The sequence below is a fragment of the Vanessa tameamea genome, chromosome 12 (genome assembly GCF_037043105.1).
Source record: "Vanessa tameamea isolate UH-Manoa-2023 chromosome 12, ilVanTame1 primary haplotype, whole genome shotgun sequence".
NCBI classification, from domain to species: domain Eukaryota; kingdom Metazoa; phylum Arthropoda; class Insecta; order Lepidoptera; family Nymphalidae; genus Vanessa; species Vanessa tameamea.
In genome coordinates this window covers 4,046,813-4,063,885 of record NC_087320.1, presented here as the reverse complement: position 1 = coordinate 4,063,885, position 17,073 = coordinate 4,046,813, and the positions used below count along the sequence as shown (strand labels likewise).

General features: G+C 28.5%; 1 protein-coding gene across 4 annotated transcripts in view; it reads left to right on the top strand.

Moving 5' to 3' along the window:
* The window catches only part of LOC113392927 (homeotic protein antennapedia-like), a 164,688-nt gene that overhangs the window by 126,101 nt on the left and 21,514 nt on the right, over window positions 1–17,073 (top strand). The gene's annotated exons all lie outside the window — the stretch shown is intronic.

The following is a 17,073-nucleotide window of genomic DNA, read 5'->3' as shown; positions in this document are numbered from 1 at the left end:
AACAAGACGTTAATAATTTATAATCGATTTATCAGAATATACTTACAGCAATAAATTATCGATTTAAATGTACATAATGATTTATATTAAACAGAAAAATAAGTGAATATATGCAAAATACAAAACAGCTGTAACGATGTCGGCTTTCTTGTACATTGCGGATGCCAAGACGAATACAGACATTTATATAAATAGGCATAAATATTGTTTCCTTCATACGTCACCGTTTCAGAGCAGGTATATTAAGGGTGCAACGTCATTTATCAAACAGATCACCTTAAACGAAAAAAAAACAAACTAAATAGAGTTGTCTATGGTAGTTTTAGCAACGCCCCAAAATGGCTGTTAATCATTTATTTTTTTTATAAATATAAAAAACTGAGATCTCTTAAGATTGACATAATGATTGACTTTTAAAATGGCGTTGATTATGTGCGATCATTTTAAATATTTATGGATTCAATTTTAAAAAGATACATTCAAATCGACTTTAGTCGATCTATTTTAGAAATAATTTATATTATTTGTAGCCTATAGGTTACAATTTATGTAAATTATATATAAAAACAAACAATGCAAAAGGCATTACACTTATTGCAACGTCGGCCAAGCAAGACGCACTAATGTGTACGTTTATAACGTACTAATAAGTCACTGTAATAGATAGATAAATATTATTAAAACGGTTTTAGTATTATAACAAGTAGCAGTTACCATCGTTATAGAAATATACCATCAAGCGTGTTAAATTATCATATTCCGTAGGAGCGTCGGCTATTTAATCTATAATATAATGCATTCAAAAAATAAGGCAGACAATCTTAACTTTTTAGAGAAAATACTTATCTGTATTGTTGCAGTTATTTACGTTTATATACAAAATTGATTTATTTATCTTTCTGGAATAACCTATGAGTTGTGTTAAAAAAATCTGGATCGACTGATAAGATTTAGGGAATAGACAAAAATACTTCTGTTAATTTTTATTATTCTTATATAAATTTGTAACAAAAAGAAACATTAAGATTTATTTTTTATTCTTATTTTACTTATGGATAAAATTGTAGTGAATGTAGATGACAAAAGTATAATTATTCAATATAAACACCAAGTAAAATAAAAAAAAATATTTCCATAAAAGAACCCTTCCAATTACTTAAAATAAAGATTAATAATAGATAACATTTTATTAAAATTCATATTAGTACTACTTCATATTACAAAATAAAAACATTAAAATTATGTTAGGTACTTGTTATGAATAATCACCTGTTACTTTTCTGTCAAAACGAAGTTAAACTACGGTTAAAAATTAAAATGTATGGTTTCCAATTGCGAACATCCTATATTGTAATAGTGTTGATTTAAATAAATAGGTGTTACAATAAATATCATTAAAGTATAAACTAAATTGTAGCACGTTTAAATTCGACTCTATTATACCCATTGTTCTAAAAGGCTAGTTTAGGAATCACGAATGTTGACAATCACATATTTGAAACATTTTTGAGATAAGAAATCTTTTTTATTAAAGTACATCACAATATTCGTTTGTTTGTTGTTACATTATAAACGTATTTTTTATATTCATTCAATCCTTGAAAGTAACAATTAATTATCATTACTTCTATTAATTTTATTAGTAAAAATGTAAACGAATTCATTATAATGATAAAAAGAAAACTATGTGACACATTAAATATATCGATTTATCACAATTGATAAGAATCGATTTAATTAAACTCTATATCGATATTTGCATATCTTACTAATATATTCAATATAAAAATAGGGCAACGCTGTTTGTCGCGTTCGTTGTTAAAGAAATTCAGTCCGACAACATGTACATGTAATTCAAACTAGGTGGTATTCGAGTGGCTATTATAGTAACGGTCTCTTTCACCGCTATCTTATGCTGACCATCGGTGAACTGCTTTTTTAAACTACCTTAATAAAGTGTACAACATGTAAGATTTTAATGTTCACACTGAGATTTGGTTGATGCGATAATGCAGCGTGACTGCGCGCACGACTTTCTATGAAACTAGAGAAATCACGGCTTTTTCTTAATACAAATTTTGTATGCCCTTTATAATATTGTTGCGTAACCAAAGAAAGTTTTGTATAACTTGGATTTAGAACTGTTTACGGCTTTATTTACATAATGATGTATACGACTTTAGACTACTAATTGCAATATAAAATTTAACCGTCAAACGACTCCTCCATTTTACTTATAAATCATTAGGTTTCAAATTAGAATTGAAATATTGTAGACAATTATTCAATATAACAATTTGCCTTATCAAAATTTGTCATGTATCGTTTTTCATTAGATATGCCATCACCTTTAAGGCCTGCTTTATCGTAACAGCGAGAGGGGTATTATAATAATTTATAAAATGTAAATATTAAAACGCAAGGAGTATTTATAGCATTGATCGTGATAAAGCTATTTGTTGCGTTTCTAAATGTCATCGCAGTTCTTGTTGTAAACGTCAATTTGTATTCTCTATCGGAAACTTGTCAGAACGTCCCTATCATTGATAAACTTCTAAAGTATATTGTATTGTTCCAGAAATAATAAATTGTAAAACAATGTTAACGTTTTACTGATGGGAATTTAATAAACAATAAATAAAAATATAAAGTCTCAGATACATACTTTATATGCAATTAAGAGTTTAACATGGAAGTTTAAATAATACCAGTATTACCTACCTCCTATAGTAGTTAAGAAATGTCTATTTTGGAAGTTGCATAATTTCATAAAGTCATTGTGTTCGATTTTCGAAACTTTTTTTGTGTTATTCTTGAAATAAAAGTACAAAATTTTGACCTCGAAATGTCATTAAAACCTCGAACCAGACTAGGATGAATAAAATGTATCATTTACTTACTTTGATTTATTGAAGAGATTATTTAAAAAAATATAATGACAGATAAAACAGATTATATTTACCTGGTAATAAAATTAAAATTGATTCCTCCTCATTGTTAAGTTTTATCTACTTAGACACTTTCGACCTCTATTAGAAACGCGATAAGGCCGTGACAGTTTTTTATTATAACAATTATCACTCCATTATTTTTTTAAACCCTGTTTAAAATATTTATTAATTTAAAATAAGGAATATTACTGAAATAGTTTTACATTAGAAATGATAATTTACGGCTTAATTTATGTACAACAAAGCAATTACTAAAATAAAGGAGATATTATGTATATCGGAAATGTCAGTATATTATTTGAATATTCCCTGACATTTATTGATAAGCGCAGGGATCTGTTAAACATGGTGCGTTAACAGTCACGGGTTCGATCTCTAAATATTTTATATTAACTCGCAGAGTTGTGGCGGTCTTAACATCAGCAAAGATTTTCTTCGTAGACGTAGTTAAAATTAAGGGGTTTATAACGTATTTGGGTCGTATTTTAGTAATTCAGTTGCTTAGCGATAGATAGTCAAACAAATCCCGATTAATAATAGGCAAACATGGATACTATTAAAACTAAAGATTCGATAAAAAATTTTTAATTATACCTTTTAAAGCTAATTCGCCGAACCACGTGAACTTAAATATCACTAGCCTTGTGGTTTCAATTGCACTGGTTCACTTTCAAGTCGAAATATAGTAAAATAAGGTACTGATCTTGAGTGGTAAAATAACCTGATTAGTGGGTGGTACCTACCTAGTCAAGTTTGCACACAGCCCATAAGTAATGGGTATATTCTAGAACTTAATACTTGACACAGATTACGTATTCCATAATATCAAAATGTTTATATAATTTAATGACTTTATTTAATTTAATATGTTACAATGTATAAGTCAAAATCTTAAAGTAAGACACAACTAACCAAAAATACTGAAATAATACGTGTAATAGCTGTCAAATTAAAGCGAATTTTAAAGTGAAGTTTTTTGAACTGTTATAAAGTATAAGTTAACATGTCGAATACGTTTAAATACTGTACAAATGCTTGTACGTCTCTTATGAACAAAGTGCGTACTGCGTACGGTGATACTGCAAGGGTTGAATCCAACACCGCAACGTGTGTATCCAGCACATATTTTTCCACAATTTAATTCGACAAGTGCCTCTTTACATGCGAGATCAATTATAATAAGCACATTTTAACTCAGTGGTACTATAATATATTCTATCCACTGGGCGATATAATTTTATAAGTGGAACTTTTTTTTTTAAAGAAACACAATATTAAATATAAATTGTACACAAATTAAAATCTTCGTTTAATTTCCCGTCAACATCGTCGCCGCTAAACGCTTGAATGCAATGATTACGCCCACGTATCATTAATTTAATATCATTTGTTCGTGTCATCGGCTCCGACTATCGTATTTCATTAAATATTTTAATTAACTCTATATTATACATTGTCAAATTTAAGTTTTTTTTTTGTGATTAATCGGAATGGCGCAGTCGTGACATTTTATTATTACAAACAGTTTTTGTTCCTCTTTAAAAACGTTAATATATCATTATGAAGTGACTGAAAGTATTTTTATATTCTATATTTTAAATGATTCCATAGATAGTTCAAAAAAAGCAAATATCGTTTATTTATGACTATTTTAATACGTTAAAAGTATAGTATAGTTAGGGATTGCGATATCTAAACATAGAAATGTAATTGTCATGTGATATTGAAAAATATAATAATAACTCTTTTCATAAAATACCACAAAAGCCAGCGACAAATTCTTTCAGTAGGCAAAGTTAATACATAATGCATAAACAAACAGCGAACATCGGAAACACGTGTAGCTTAGCACAAGTTACATTGTTATCGATTACAAAAAAAAAAAACGAATCGCGAAGATAAATTGCTAAATAAAGATAATGCGTTGATTTCAAGTTTGACATCCGAAGTCGGTAAAATTAATGTGCATTATAGACCCGTAACGCCCGCTCGTTTGTAAAACGAATTTGTAAAATTATCGGACCGTCTGAATATCAATTTTAGTTCGATGTATCGTTATTATGGTAAGTCATTTTATTATGAAACACTTACATGCAGGTATACATTTTGTTTTTATTGTTATGAAAATGAAGAGGTGTTTATTTGTGTTGTGACTGTCTGTATGAATAGATTCGATTCATTAATCGTTTTGTAATTGTTCTTATGCCGAATGTCTATTTATCACCATTAATCCAAAATCTCAGTCTGTTTAAAAAAAAACGAAACCCACACAAAGCGAACCAAAACAATGGCTAAATATTTAAAATATTTAGATCCTAGAGACGTGACTAAGATCGATCTCAATAATAAATCTATCAAATATCTCCATCAATAATTGCTATAAATAGTTGAAGTATATAACATAGCAGCCGTATCAGGCGTCGAAGTAATTCATCGATGTCCGGATGTAAAATGTGTCTTGTCAAACAAGCGAGGCGACTGCTAACACTTGAATGTAGGTCAGTGTATCGAAACAGTGTTAACGGATTAAAAAGCTAAGAATGCGGTCTTAGGAAAACTTGCGTGTGAAAATACCCTTAGGACTTAACCGCACTTGCGGTTCATAGTTACTTAAGCTTGTATAAAAATTAACTTAAAGTCATCTTATATCATTTGATTGTAAAAATTGTTGTTGGTACATAAACATTAATTATTAAAATAATTTATAATATAGATAAAAAAGTTCATTATAACTATAATCAAACCGTTTAATAATATTCTGTCTAACTGTAAATATAAAGAGCACAGATAACAAAAAAAATTAATATGGCGATGGTGGTCTTTAACATTATATACTAAAAAAAATCTGGGATATAATATTTAAAAATAATTTAATTCCATATTCAAAATCAACGCAAACGGAATCGTGGGCACAGCGGCTACATTAAGATTAATTATCTGTTGATATTAATTAAATCATAAGCTTTAATCGCAGATGTGGTTCTGGCTTAATAATATGTATGGTAAACGATGTTACATGGCAATATCATTAATTCGAAAGTAAAAATTATACTCACGTGATTAAATAAACTTAGTGTATAATCAAACTAAAGCGATTTAAAAATATGTTCATTTTCAAATTGACGTTCGTTAATAAATCGATTTAAATCTAAAAGAAAATGAAATAAAAAAAATGATACCACTGGCTCCTTGTGAGGAGAAGGTTTGGAGCTTATTCCACCACACTATTCCAAAGCGGGTTAATGGGTGTACATGTAGAAATACTATCTCACACATGCAGATTTCCTCGTTTTCATTCGCCGCCCAGAAAGCAATGGATTATAAACACATTGAGCAATGAATAAACAATAGTGCTTGCCCAATTCAGTTGGCTGTAACCCGCAATCTTCATTTAAGAAACAATTTTTCCAACCATTGAGCTATCTCAGTTTCCTCTTACTTTAAAAGATAACAGTAAAATATATATACTTTAAATAATAACAGTGTACGTTTAGGCACTCACAATTAACGGTACTTAATACATATGTATTAAATTTCAAATTAAACATCTTACAGAATCGATGGTGGCGATAAAAAACAATCCCAAATTACATATGAGCAATGTTCGCTCCCGCCGGCTATTGTGTTATAAATTAAAATCCCACTGTTATTTTAAAATACGTCCGTATAATAACAATACACGAAACATCCGAAACGCTAAATGCGCTGAAACAATTTAAAGCGCTTAAATTTGTATTGACTACTTAATTTATTCTTAAAAAAAATATAAGACCTTCAGGGAGTACGAGTTTTTTTTAAATCCTTATTTTGATATGAACTTGTTTAAATATTTATATTTTTTTGTTTTGTGATAATTTTTACCTTTGTTTTGTTGCTTTGTGTATTGAAAAACTTTGTGTTTAGTCTTATTTTTGTAAAGCGATAAATTAATTTCGCTTATTTTTAACTAACATTAATATATATACTTGCTTGTCCATATCCGCTCCCTTTTAGGATTAAATTCGATTTTAGTATTGTCGTTGGAAACGACTCATCCATTCGATTTCGTAATCTCATTCAAAAAGTTTAACATTAAAAAAGAACGATCCATCAATGTCGCGAACAAACTAAACTGTAATCAAATAATATTAGTAAGATTACATTGAGTTGACTTTAGTTTGTTAAATTAACTTCGAAAAATAAAATCAACGATATTAATAAATACATTTCATATGTAATGGAATCTCACGAATGCAACAATATTTAAGACTGGATAGTGCGTGTGCTTAAGACTGGATTCTGGCTCTGGTATCTGCAATTGAAGTGTAGTTCGCCAAAATAAACAGATTACTTGTATTAATGCATCTGAATACTAATATTAGTGAATCGAATACAACGACAAATAACTCTAGGCTAGAATTAAATAAATATTTAATAGTTTTAACGGGACTTCATTATGATAAATTTGTAGGTAAAAAGTTTAAATACAATTTCATGAATTACATTTTGGTATTAGTACATTTACTAAGAAAAGTTGGGTTCCCAGATTTTGTTTTTGCCTTTGTTAATATTATTTAAATACTAATAAGTACGTGTAAGTGATTTTTTATAATTAATTATTATTATTAACTAAAATTAATTGCGTCAAAACATTAATTAATTCTACAGTCTGGTACGGAGTACGGACGCTTTGATACTAAAAGTTTTGAAACAAAAATCTAAAGTTCTCAAATACTTACAGAAAATTGCCCAAAAGAAAAATATATCTATATTTATTAATAAGTCACAGTATCTGCTCCTGCAGTAAATTTATAAAATTTTTCGTAAGTTTAGTTTTTTATAAAAAATGTAACGTATCTAATTACCTAATATAACAATATAAACCTTTTTCAAATAAAATTGTTCTTTAAACTTTTAAATTTAGGAAAATTTTAAGAAAATTATTAGAAATTTTAAACACGTTCTATTATTTATAAATGTTCAAAACTTATAAATAAAACCTAGGTAGGTACATATAGGACGATGCATAATATTTCATCAAATTTACAATAAAATAATATACGAATAAGGTTTGTCATGCTCATCATTTAAATTAATCTTTTATCTATTTCGGGATCTATTTAGTCCTGAAACGTAAATTTATATTAATAGTAGGTACATTGCTAACCATTCTAATTAATTTTTAAATACCAATTCTACGCTAAAATTTAAACCAAATAAAATAAAATAAAAACCTGTAATCATTACACAATGTTTACGTGAATATCGAATTTATTAAGGTGACATATTCACTAATGGCTACTTTATTTAATCACCGTAATTCATATTTGTCCTTAAAGAATACGCTAACAGATGTTATAATAAATTTTAGCGCGTACAAAATTGTTTAAATCGATTATCATTAATCGGGTTCCGAAGCTATACCGTAATGAGATGATTCGATCCACTTTGCGCTCTCTGCCACCTATAATGTAAAATACTTTTTCGACTTATTAAATTTACATACTGACCATGTATAAAATTAATGACAGTTTGTATTGTAATTAACACATTAGTGTTCCTTATTTAAAATTGTCACGTCAATAGTTTTTTTTTTCTTTTTAATAAATACCTTTCCATAAATTTTTAATTTCTTGTGATAGTTTATTTGAGTCGATTCTAGCAATTGAATTTGGAACGTGTTCTATATAGCAGGTGGAAGAAAAATTTCGCATTCATTTAAGGAGCGTGTGACATTTGTAGTTATGTCAGAATTGTCAATGGAAATTCCGTTTAGCCACGGTTATCTTTCAATAGTTAATCGACACTGCTTCACATTGATATCTGCTTGTATTGCTGTTGTTGTTTCTGATCGTAATTATATATTATGTTGTATGTATAGAATCTATTTCATGAATATCAGTACTGAAAGTATCTATACTTCAATACTAGTATTATAAATGCGGAAGTAACTCTGTCTGTCTGTCTGTCGGTCTGTGTCTTGCTCTTTCAGCATTTAATAAAATTTAATAAAACGTATATCATATTAGTTATGAAGTAAGCTTGAACTCCAACGACAGTCATTAAAACGCGAGCAAAGCCGCGGGCGACTACTAGTTCTATTTAAGTATATTACAGTATCCAGATACAACAGTACTTGACATGCTTGAGAGTCACAGATAAACATTGTTAATTTTGTACAGCGTGTATGTGTCTCAGTTATAATATACAATTTATAATACAGCCATCTTATAAATTGTATCACAGACTACACCGCCGGATGAGTTCATCCGGAGACGGTCACATAACATATACTCGAAAAAGTTTAATTAAGTTTTGTTCATGAATTATGCAATCAACTAATAAAGTAATCTTCCAAAGAAGTAAATCCAAAGATTTTGGCAAAACATCGCTTACAAAAATACATCGCTAAAAATTGAACCACGTAAACGTACTAGTGGTTTCATTTATTAGTGAACACTCTTTCAGGACTAACCCACCCAAACTATGCCTTCATACACATCAATACAACATGATCTAAAATCATAAATATCAATCGTTCAATCAATTCGATATACGTGACAGATGTTTTGCTCAAAATGTGTATTGTCCACATACAAAGATTGCGCCTGAAATTATCAATTCACGTCCAAAGAAGTTACACTTCTTTAATTATTAGTTCGTTTCAAATTACAATTTTACTATTTGTATCATATGGATTATGTCATTATTGTATAAATTTACCTAGTCATGTTTGATTATTGTAAAATACACCGTTCATTACAATAATATCGTCAATACCAGTCGCCTCTTTTCCCGCTGTTTCAGCTGAGCAAATACGTCTGATAAGTATAATTTATTTACCGAATTATTAAACACTTAACTACGAATATACTATATGTCTAATCGATGATACAAATTACCATTTTCATACAATTAACAGACATTTTACAATAAAGAACATCGACGGGACAATTTATAAACATTGTTTGTCGGATATTTAGACTGATTTATCTCTTTCTTACATTATTGTTTTGACATTTGAAAGAAGAGGATGGAGTTAACGTTAATCATATCAAGCAAATTTTATACATTGAGCCGCAATTATACTAAGATCACCTGGACGCAGTTTGTCACTATATCAATTGATGACTATTCCATTGAAGTCCTTCGAGTACTTATTAAATAATATACATTTAAGTTTAATTCTGTAACGTTACATATGTAAACGTACTCGCATTCGATCTTGAAATTTGACTACCTGCTTAAAGAAGTTTGTAATTATTCAATTAATTATTTAGTATCGTAAACTTCACTACATCATAAGCAGTATTGATTACATTTCATAATGACCTACTTAGGATTTACTATATGAAAGAAATTTTCAATATCAATAATTCCGTAATTAATAGATACAGATCATGTTTTAAAATTTAATAAAAAATAGGGCCTATCACTCATATTTACCAGTTTATACGTTTGGGGGAAAAAGCGAAGTGTTTGTATTTGTGAATTATATGGGGAGAATACTTACTTTGAATTTGAAATATATTTTATGAATATATCTATGTAATTTTATTGATTAAATAACTAAGAACTAAAGTAAATTGATTATACTAAAATGATTCTCCGAGCCTAGTATGATAAAGTATATTTTGATTATTACTCTAAATATCTTCTTTAAATACAAACAGTAATTAGTTGTCGACATTTAAAACTTACTTAATTTTTTAAAACAACGGATCTATTACAATAACTTCGAAATGTGGCTCATTATGTCTCATTTACTATGAAATTGATATGTATTTTATATGCTAATGAACTAAGAATTTATTTAAAACGATAACACGTGCTTATAAATGAATGTTCATCTCCAGTTTCGTTTTCTCTTAATTATAATAAAAACGCATAAAAACTGTATTAACGTCTTTATACTAAATCTATTATAAAAACTTGTCAATTAAAAAAGAAAATATAGGTATATTATTTTAATCGATAAATGAATGTTGTATTTTATAGAAATACGAGTCATTTATAGTTTTAAATAATAAATATAATTTGATATTTAATTTAAAAACGTAAACATAAATACAGACAATGTCAAAAAATCGATCTTCGAAATGAATCGGTATTTAATTCTATAAACGGCACATCACTTTAGGAGGGTGGTGAACGCAGTTAAAAATGTATATCGATTAAAAATGATATCAACCAAAAAGGTTTTATTAGTCGGATAAGATTTAAAACGCTGATAGCATTCTGAATAAAATTGTAATTATAGTCGATATAAAAATTATAATCATAATGATTTGTTAGACACAAGATTGTGTTATGATTAATATTGATTGACGTTAAATTTATTGCTCGTGATTTGCAAAATAAAACAAAGAATTACGAATGATTATGCATATTTTTTTTTTTTTTTAATTCCTTAACCAAACGCCAACTAGCAATAGGCGTAGTGATGTGCCTCGCGAGGTGTTCCCGCGATAACTGCGCCGTGTCACGCGACGAGCTCCGCCCATCCTCACGCACTGACTGACTTTGTTTTACTTTTATGAATTATGAATTACTATAACCGTGTTGTTAATACTCGGAATAAAACTATTTATACATAACGGTCGATCAAGTTTTCTTAACTTTTTATATTTTAAGTCTTAAAGTAAACCTAGTGGTTTAATTTTATTACCATTTATAAAATATTTACCTTTAAATATTCGATAGTGAAAACAGTAATCTACCTTGTTCCGAAAAATGAGTGATAAATAACTTCATCAGCAATAAAGACAGATGCATTCCCTACTCGAAACATAATCGTGTTTAATAAACAACGCTTGTAACAATAATAATCAGATGTTGCGATCCAAACGCGTCAATATTACTCAAACATCTAATAGAGTCCAAGTGCAGAGCGCTAGCACTCGTTCTTGATAAACGGCGGCCATCACTGAGCGGCACGGCCTATTATGAGAGCGTGACGTCACCGCCCCGCCCCCCACCTCCCGCTTCAATCAAACCGGGAACCCTCGTCATGCCCCCACCCCACGTTCCGCTTTACTGACTCCGCATTTTTTCTCATAATAATAACGTCGAAAAAATCGCACAAAAAATCTCGACAGACGCGGCGATTCTCATTCCGTCCCATCCCTACCGTGTCGTTCGTCTTTTTGCCAGTCGTGCAGCATGGAATTCCAAAATTGAATTTAGAATAAGCTGTGCGTCCAAAAAGTTTTCAAAGTTGCAAATGTAGAGCCAAAACGATTTTATTTCGAATAAAGTTAACGTTTTTATGTCAAATAAATAATTATTGCACATGTAAAAGCTTAATATTCATTTAAATAAATCATATTCAATGTTATTACAGTGTAATGCAATTTAAGTGCAAAACGAAATGCAGATTATGTCTAAGAAATAATCATGTAGGGTAGAGATTATTAATTGTTTTCCTTAAATCGTTAATGAACCATTTATATACATTTAATACATATCCATGATTAAGTTCGCTTCAAATTAATTTTTTTGAATGGATCCAACTTTGAAATTGAACGATACACAGCCATATTTTTTACTCTTAACATACCTTGATGATTAAATAAATAATAATTATATTTTTAAATTGGTACATGTTCAAATAACAGAGAACACATGATTATGACTTTATAATAAAGTCATAATCAAATAGTAATTAATCTTATAGCATTTTACATTCTTGTTTGAAAATCACATTTTAAATATAATTTGCGATTCCAATAGGAATTTAATTCTCGAAACATATTGTAATAGTTACTTTTAAAATCTTATTGGAATAATGTTATCGAACAAAGAATATACTTTTTCTGACAAATATGGTGTTGACCTTTATATAAAATATTTTCTTTCAAATTAAATAGTGTAAATTATTGTATATTATTTTATGAATACAATTTTAAGTACTTTTTAAATATATTTATAATTAAATTAGATATGCCACCTATTATTGAAAGGCTACCAATAAAAACTTATTTCCTATTCGGCAACAGATGTCGCTAGTGTGTAAATTTTGTAAACTTTAAAGTTGTTTGAAGTAGTTTGTTTAACTTTTAACAGATGGTGCTGTCACATATTATTTTACGCGTAACAACAGATAGCAAAAAAGCATTTAAAAAATATTATAGATTTTTGACAAGATCAAAATAGACAATTTACTATATATTTTTGATAGTGTACCTATAAATAAAAAATAAATTAATATAGAAACATAGTAAGTTAAATAAAGAAGAAATTTGATGATAAATGTTTTTTTTTATATATATATAGTTAATGAAATGACATTTATTAAGAAGATGTAAACATTTTCCTTGGGTTACTAAAATTCCTCTGAATAATTTTAAAATAATTTTGTATATATTTTTTTATTAAATCACAAAAGACGCACCAAATACTGATTTTTGAGTTACTAAGCTTGTGGCCCGATATCCATAGCAGTACATATGTAGATAGATAGATGTCGCTATGCAACTAGTTTTTACTTTATCTAATAGATGGCGCTAAATCTTATTTATATTTTGAAAGCATAAATAAATATTTGTATTATTGTAAGAGAATCATTTATTTCTATTTAGCTACAGTTATTATAATTTATTACTTACATGTTTTTACTTATTTCAAAGGGATTTTTTATACTGGTATAATAACACCTCAAATGTAACAAACACTATAAATAAATATTAAAGTATCAAATACTTATTATGCCAGTCGGAAAGTATATTTTTAATGGCACAAATAACCAATATATGAGCGAAATTAATATGTAGAAATCACCAAATGGCTGCATTGATGTAAACATAACATAATAACTAGTCGGGTAAAAATGCAATAATTCATAGCACGTGCCAACTTAACATCTAAGCACTAACCAGTATAGATCTAGCAATTGTGGTCCACCACTATTGTCTAAGTACGCCTACAAAGTTCGCAATATGCAATTACAAAGGTATCTTGCAATAAATCAACTCGCACGATATAACAATTAGCTGGCACGAGAGCAATGTTAATTAAACAGCAATAATACGGCGACAACAGCTCAGCTTACTTCGAAACTAAGTAATGAAAACTGAATTTACTGAAGTTTAAGTCCAATTTCAAACGGTTTTTTATAGGTTAGGAAATGAAATGTTCCAAGTTTTAGGATGTAAATTTAGTGTAAACATTTATTTTTGATATAAGTAGCTATATCTTATTTAAGTTTAGTGTTTTATAATGGACTATAGTATAGTAATAAACCTAGATCTTTTGAGACTGAATTATATTTTTAAGTTAGACTTAGTATCTTAATTTTAATAAAAAATACTGTAGATACAATTAGTTGTAGACTCTTTCAACGGTTGCAAGAAAATTATAAAAGTTTTTGGAAACTTTTCGGTTCTATAAAAAGAGGAATCAATTACTTAATCTTATAACTTAGACAATCTTATTTATACACTTATTACGTTCACATTAAATATAAAAACATGCTGAAAGGGACTATAAATCAAAACTAATAATCCAGTTGAATCCAGTTAAATATGCATTAGTGAAAAGTCTGTATATAAATAATCAAAAACGAAACAGTTCAATGACTTTTAATTCTCTATTTATCAGAATTATATATAATTTTTATACCTTTTGACGAGCTTGAGTGTTATCGAAACATTCAATAAATATATGGTTTTCGTCTATTGTTCAATAATAATTTCGAGCGATTCTGTGCGAACACTAATATATTTAAATTGAAAAGAAAAATGTGAAAAGAGCAGAATGTTAATAGATAGTGAATTTGAAAAACTGGCAAATTAATTATAGATAATTAATTTCTAATATCGCTCAACCCTTCAAAGATCATTATGCTCCATGACCGTTCAGGAATGCGAGACATTTTGATTGCGCGGCCCGTAATTGATTGCGTTCGCTTTGATTAACAGATTCCCCACTACCTGATGTTGTATACTATAACTGATATGGATATCGAAATAAAACAAGAATCTGCTAATATATTATGTCACTGATATTTATCTACGATTGCAAAAAGTTTGAAATATTTTTATGTCAGTATAAAATGTTGCTAAACTAGTTTTTCTTTAGGAAGTAAGAGATGTTATTGATTACAGGATTATGTATATTTGGATTAATCTTTGGTCGTATTTAGAGACAAGAGTATATTATATTTCTCTATATAAATATTTTGTATTTTGTAATAAAAATATATAGATATTGTTGACATATTATAAGAAGAGTTGAGTGAGTGCTATAAAGTAAGATCACGGTGTGAGATATGCCTTATTAAGGTAGTAAGTGAAGATAGGACGAGAGATCAATATTATTGGGAGATATTAACACATTACTTTGACTTCAAATAAAAGACGAGCTAATCATGATTTTTTTTTTTTGCACCGATTGAATAATTTATACAAAATGTAATCACACAAAGCCCCATTAAAACCTCCTTACAGCGAACATCATAATAACGTAAACATTGTCACGTGTACATGACAATTCCGTTAACCTCATGAAAAATTATGAATCCTATGTGGAACGCAACTTGTATGATTAAATTCAGAAGTTGGGCCCCGTAATTAGCGGTACATCGCATTTCACTCAAGCTCGTTCTGACCCGGATTTACTCTGGGGGGTAGTTTACAACTGGCTTTTTGATTTAAGGAAAAATTCCTTTTTATGTCAACCGTACAGGTGGGCTCGTTAAATTTTGAAGACCATCACAACGTTATATGGGACAATTGTATTTTTTATAATATGAAAAGTTCTTTTGATGTTTGCTCTGTTATATGGATCAATCTATGGGTGAGCCATATAAAATCAACTTAATGTAGTAATGATGATATTATTTTTTAATAATTATACTTGTACTATTGAATAGCTGAAAATAATGACTTGTATCTAATTAATTAATATTAAAACAACTTATGCAAAATTATGGCATAAGTAATGACGTAGGTACGTACTAAGTACACACCCGATTCTACTTCACTTCTTCCTGTTTTTTGTACAACCTACATTTACTAAAATAAAAAATGAATAATTTATATTATTGCAGAACTTGTGACAGTTCCATTAAAGAGTTTTATCGTTACAATGTATTTGAAATTGTGGTATTTCATCATTCTATTTTTTAATATTCTTTCGAATTTTTGTCTTTGCCATGACATATAATCTTTTTTTCTTAAAATTATCCGTTTTTCAATAGAAATACATAAGTGGTATTATCAGTCCACAGTCAATATAAAGTTAAATAATAAAAATCGCTCATAAAACATTTAATTAACAGTAATCTGATTCATATTTGTCCTGATAAATTTATACTCAAACAAATATAGGTCTTTAAACAAATGCCGTAATTAGTAGCAGATCTAAAGAAACAACTTTAAGATTAATACGTACGGGTTTAGTAATTAATGAATGTCTCATAGATACGCCTCTATTCCTTCGCAATGTTTTAGACGTCCTTTCGAAGTAGCTCAAATACTTTTCATTATAGTTTTCACCTGACTATTGCTGTTTTGGCTTTAAATTAGTTATGAATTTTTAAAATCGTTATGTATATGTTTTTTCTTTGTTTAGTTCATTGTGGTTGTTGTTGATTAATCTTGTAGTTAGCTTACATCCGGTCAATACAAAACTTTGAAGAATTTCCTATGTTTAGCAAACGAAACGCTTTTTATAAAAATATAAATTAATTACGTAAAATTTATTTAAAGATTTATGCATATCTATTATAGAGAAGTTTATTAATTAATAAAATAATATACGTCAATTTCATAGACAATTATATTTGATTTAATATTAAAAAATCTATCTAGATACCTAGATACGAACTAGGTTTATTAATATAGCCCCTTTCTTCCGCTTTCATGTCTGTACGTCAAAAATAAATCAAAAACACTTAACGATCCCACAATAGCGCTCTAATTGACAAATAGTGGAAATGATAAATACAAGCGCTGAGAATTACCTAAAATACCTTCTTTGATCGTCATTTGATTAACAGCTACCGACCGACGAACGAGAAATGGCATTAATATTCTTTTTAATTCGGTCCACACTATATTACGTACACAGAACAAATGTTGTTTTGGAAATGACATCGAATAACGTATTAAATACGTAATACTTAAAACGCAAATCCTTTGAA